The sequence below is a fragment of the Phaethon lepturus genome, unplaced genomic scaffold (assembly GCF_000687285.1).
Source record: "Phaethon lepturus isolate BGI_N335 unplaced genomic scaffold, ASM68728v1 scaffold25287, whole genome shotgun sequence".
Lineage (NCBI taxonomy): Eukaryota > Metazoa > Chordata > Aves > Phaethontiformes > Phaethontidae > Phaethon > Phaethon lepturus.
Window position 1 is genome coordinate 35206 of NW_010554386.1, and position 5818 is coordinate 41023.

The 5818-nt window shown below is 44.8% G+C and overlaps 1 protein-coding gene across 1 annotated transcript in view; it reads left to right on the forward strand.

Moving 5' to 3' along the window:
* Positions 1–5818, forward strand: part of NDUFA10 (NADH dehydrogenase (ubiquinone) 1 alpha subcomplex, 10, 42kDa) — a 40991-nt gene that overhangs the window by 34418 nt on the left and 755 nt on the right. The gene's annotated exons all lie outside the window — the stretch shown is intronic.

Below are 5818 nucleotides of genomic sequence, written 5' to 3' on the forward strand. Positions count from 1 at the left end.
ATGTTTGAAATAAAAAATACTTCAGCTTTAAAGAAAATATGGTGCGTCCTCCTTATGGGCACTTCTCTTTCCAAAAGATTTCTACTCTCTTGTCTGTCTTTTTTTAAGGAAGGAATGAAGGGTAGGACAACATGCATTGAACAATTTCAGCAAATTGGAATTGTTTTCACCTCAATTCAGTAAAGCTTTTGAGTACTCTTGTTGCTTGGGCTATAATGAATGTTAACAGCATTAAGAATCTTGTTTGAGTAAAGAATGGCAGGAGTCGAGCTGTAAAGGAACATCTATCTATGTTATGAATATGTGTGGGGGGGTATTACATCCCCCTCCCTTTTATCTGTTCCTCTGGAAGATGTGAACCAATCACTTCCAGAATACAGCCAAAATATGAAGCTACGTGTTCCTAGATTCTCTCAAATTTTAGCTGTGCGCCAACAATACACACTGACGATAAACGTCAGGAAATCGGGATTTCTACTGGAAAAAGCAGTAGTCTTTGCTAACAGCAGTGATGGAAGGTGCTATTATTATGCTTGTTATAAACAGCCACTAAATGAAAAGGTTTGGATATTGATGAATGAGCCCATGCTTGCAGAGTAATGACTCTGTTTTTAAGCGCTCTTTGATCAGTGCTACTCAAAATTTGCTATTTATAGATCTATTTTAGCTGTGAAGCCCAGCCATTAGTAGAAAGCAGCACAGGAATCGAAGGGAAAAAATGGTAATTCTTTTTGCTCCTGAAATCTTGGAAAACAAGACAGGCTCTAAACTGATGGATGGTAGACCTTTTTAGATTGTTAAAACTCTCCAGGGCTCTACCTGTACATATCTGGCTTGAGATTATTTTGAGGAGCCATGAAATGCAGGCGCAGCATATAGCAAACAGCTGGCTGAAGCTGTTTGTTGCTACTCTGCAGCCTGTACCACTTTATAGGGCTTTTCATCATGTTTATAGTTTTGACAGACATGTCTGTGGCAGAGTTCTTAATTTAACTGATGAGATGATCTTGTTTTCATCTTTTTACCGATGCTCTTTTAAAGTTGAGCAGCTTCATTCCTTTGAGCTGGCTCTACCTTTGGGTACAGCTCATTTCATTAGTTTCATGCTCTGTGTGGTGGATTTTATCGCATACTTCTTGAGATAATTCTTGCTGCCAACTTTAAGTTCTGCACAGTGTAATGCAGCAGACCGGGACTTGATTCTCAGTCTCATCCATTTTCATGGAGTGGAAAAATCTGTTACTCGGCAGTGACCTTGCAGGAGCTCACGCTTACCTCCTGCTGCAGGGATGCGTGTGAGCAGTTGGGCTTGTCTAGTGGGTTCTCTGTTCCAGTTTGCTTGGCCAGTACTGCTTCAGTTGTAAGCTCTTGAGGGCAGAGACTTAATTCTTGCATTGCAAAGTCTGTGTCTAGATGGCTGCTGTGATAACGACATGGCCTTTCTTACTTTTTGTGGGAAAGTTGGTTCAGGTTTGGTGTTATGGTCGACTGCTTTCTCTGCCGCTTGGTGCTAGACAAAAGTTGTTGGTGGATCCATGGGTGTCTCTGAGCTGATGTCAGTGAAGCACCTAAGAGGATTTTGAAGGGATTTATTTGACCCTGTATGCTCTTCTTTTTACTGGCCTGTGGAAATGTGGTGTTAATAATTAATCAAGCGTAATAGGATGCACTACTATTATTTTTAATGTGGCCATTAAGTCACATCTTTGCTTTGGTCTTACTCAAGTGTGATTTGAAGGTAACAAGCACGGAGTGGTCCTGTGAACGTGCCAGCCACTTGCAAACGATGTGGCCTTGCTGATTTTTCGTTAGAGTTCTGACTCGGGGACTTACTTGTAATGTGCAAGTCTCGTGGGAAATGCAAGTCACTTCCAAGTACTTGCCTGGTTTCCCATTGAGACCCTCTAAATTTTGTGCCAACAGTATCCTTCAGCAAGGAGTCCTTCAAGCCACTGGCTTCATTTGATGGCACCTGTATCTAGTGCAGGAAGAGACGGTGAATATTAAGTCCCTCTCTATGTTCTCCCAGCTACTGGCAAGCTACGCAGAGCTTTGTCCTATCTCCCTTCCATCACGTCTCTTCTAGGCTGGACGGTTTACCTCTTCTGGCTGCAATACCAGCAGCCTCAGGGCTGGCTGCTTGTTCCCATCCCTGCCCTTGTGCTGGCTAAGCAGCCGTGGGCAGAACAGGCTGGGAACTTCAGTTGGGTGCAGTTTGGAGTGCCAGCTTAACCGTTTGTTGTCACCCAAAAAAGCATATCCTACCACCTGCCCTGCATCCCCAGATCTTCTCTGATGCTCCCACCACTCTTCTTTGCAGTGGTCTGGTATGTGTTTGGCTGACTGAACTTGCACAGTCACTGAAAACTAACCCAGGCAGAAGGAGCATAATAGCTTCTCCCTGGGTGAGGGGGTTGACTGAGCTTGTGGAATGTTCCAGCAAAGATGCAGAGCTGGCTTGGACTGCACAGCAGAGAGATGAGAGGGTGGGTACTGTAGGACCTTTTCTTGCTAGCATCGTGTGGTTCAGTCCGTTCAGCCACGCTGTGCAACTTTGCTGCAACACTTCTAATTTGATTGTCTTAATCCAGGCGTCTCATGATGTTGAGCAAATCCTTGTTCTGGCAGGAGGTGGGCATGTGAGGGGCTGGAGGGAAGGCAGAGGACCACAAGAACAGAAGTGATTCCTGTTCCAGTATTTTTCCAAATGCTCAGTAAGTGCTAAAAGATCACCAGCTTCCTCCCTTCTGGGACAGACCTACGTTGTTCCTAGCTGTGCAGCCTTTTTTCTACGGACATGACTGTGAAAAGTGAGCTGTAAAGAGCCTGTTCTTAGGCAGTTGTCTGTTACCTGTACCTGGTGCAGATAGTGTGCAGAACGTAAATTCACATCATTCTGCTTGCTAGGCAATACAGGATTTGTTTACTGTGCCTTGCTCTTCCCATTTTTTTGGCGGGGGGCTGTTTTGAAAGCCTGGCTGTAACATATCCCAAAACTTGACTGCTTTTGCCAAGGCCCACTGTGAACGATGGAGTATGGATGAATACTTATTATAAAAGTCGCTTTGATGTATTGCATGTCTTTAACCAAAGGCACATGGGGAATTTGTTTTGGACAATGAATTTGAATTCTGTTGGGATTGATATTGTATCTTTTAAAGAGGGCAGATTTACCCAGAAACGAAACTGTAAACTCCCATATTTTCCCAGAGAGCTCCTGTTGCTTTAATAATCTAGTTATCTGGGAATCTCTTGAAGTATCAAAGGGCCAATTATGTGCTGCCTGGAGAGGACCAGGGAGAGCTGTTTTTGTGCTAGAATTAATAGATACAGGCTGGTCACAGCAGGTCTGATGTCCTTCCTAGCTCACCACTGTAAATTTGCGGGGCAGAGATAGTAATCGTTTATTTTCATCTCGCATCTCCTCTTTGCTCGGCAGGAGTAACTCTTAACAGGACTGCATGGTTTCTTCTGATATTTAGACAAGACATTAAAGATAACTTTAAATGAAAAAACTTAAAAAAACTGATCAAGAGTGGCTTGTAATGGCTTGTGACAAGGCGGGGTGGGGAGCGTCTCACAAAGGAGGTAAAAGTCTTGTGTTAGCTTGATGTTTTAGGGAACGAAATGTCTTTCTTTGACCTTGAAATTAAAGAAAAGAAAAAGAACACCTCCCCCTTCCTCAAAACAACAGGCTTCATCCTGGATTAAACGGCTGTTTTTGTGGCCTTAGTATAGATTTCATCAAGACTGGGTCTTGCTTCTCTCTGCAGGGGCAGCTCTCAAGCAGGATACTCTTTACAGTTTTTTGAAAGGAAAAATCATCAGGACAAGTCAGGGGTCCTGTGTGAAACCAGCGTTTGTGTGGAGATGAGCAGATGATCTGCGCTTAATTATTTGTAAAGGCTGCCAGTGGATAGCTTATTTTTAAAGGAAGGGTTTTATTATAGCATCTTTGCTTGCTTCAGACTTTCTCACAGCACTAATTTGCCTTTTCATGGTGGTTTGCTTCTTGATTCCAGTATTGTAACTCAAAGGTGAATGCTGTGTTCTGTCTCTTTTCTTCATTCCTAGAGATAGGAAGAGAGGTCCTGGAGATAGACTCAGCTTTTGGAGCTAGGACCTAACAATCTCTGGCATTTCAGGTCACACTCGGTACTTTCCAAAGGGGACTGCTTTACACCAGAAATGGTTGAAAGGTTGAAATGTATCTACATCTGTTTCCTCTGCAGGATCACTCGGCTCGGAGTAATTGCCGAAGTAGCTACTTTATGCACTGATCCTGTCACTGGCAGGTTTTGTTCTCATGGCTTAGTTACTTAGCAGGTACAGAGCCTGGTTTATGTTTATTCAGGCTGAAACTGCCCTAAAAACTTGGGTTGCTTTTGCAAAGCAAGTTGGTAGGAGATGATTTTGATGACAGCGTGGCTGGCACGCTTGTGGTGAGTCTTCTGTCACATAAGCGTGCTTTTGCTGACCCGATGCAGCCTGCTTGGCTTTCCTCGCCTGCAGAGAGAACACGTACGCTGTGTAAGGGGAGTTTGCTATTTTAACCGTACTGGCAGGCTTTCTTTAGGAGTCCTGTGTGCTGCATCTGTAATCCCTTAAAATGGCTGATACTTAAACAGCCTCTTTTCCCAAATCTTTGAAACTGAAGGTAGAACGGCTTGACTGCTGAATTTTTTTCTGTAATGCTGCCTGAGTGCTTTTGCGGTGTGGCTGCACTCAGCAGCAGGCTGAGAGGCCCAGGCTTGGCTTTCCATCCCGATACATGATCTGCACAGCTGTGCGTGTCCTCTTCCTCTTGACCCTTGTGGAAGGCTTTGGTTGTGGGACATCTGTTTAGCTGGCTAGATGGGCTACCAGGAAGGGGGTTGTGTGCTTCAGTGTTTTGTGTCCTTTCACAGACTTGGAGGTAACAGATCCTCCTCTCTAGGTCTAGACACAGCTCCCTGAACTCCCAAATGCCAAGACTCTCTTTAGGCTACCTCTATTCACCTCCGTTTGCTCTTGTCTCTGATAATTTGTTTGCCCTCCTTGGTGGAGGTACAGACCCTCCAGCTTTCCTACTACATCTCATGTCCCCCAGTGCTCCAGACCATCCAGCTTCACCCTCTGCAATGCGTTTCTTGGTTTGCTAGGCGCAAACCACTCCTTGCGTGATCCTCTTGTGACCTGTACAACCAGTCCAAGCTCTTGAGGTGCTGTCAGAAGGAAAGGCTTCTCACTGCAGTCCCCGGCCCTCAGCTATCTCGCGTACAGTGATGCGTAACGAACTGTACGGAGTGGTGACTTCATGCGGCAGCACCATGATTGCTCACGTTCTGTTTTGGGAACTGCACGTACAGAAAGGTCGGTCAGGCTAACCTGCATGTCTGAGCTTCCTAGACAGGGGCTGCTCCCAGCAGCGTTAAGGGTCTGTGCAGAAGGGTTGAAGCCTGGAAGGTCAGCGAGATTCAGAGGCCCCAGGTGAAGGCTGTGGCTTAGGTCCCAGGGTACTGGTGAAATTTTGGGTATGGGGTTCAAGGAGCTTCCGTTTTTCCAGCAAGTAGTGGTTTCTGGCTTTGCTTATGAAGACAGGCAGATACTGCTTTTGCTTTAATGAAATTAAGTTCAGCTCTTGAAGGGTGAATTTCATCTGAATGGTTTAATTTAATGTAGTAATTAACTCAGTATTTCATGCATGAAATATTTCATGCATTTAACAATGTGTGCCTCTTTTGGCATGAGATTCTACTGACTGATTCAATTCCTCTACTACATGGTATGGTTAGATGGGTCATCTCTTAGTAAAACTGGGAGCAGGGGTGTGTAGGGA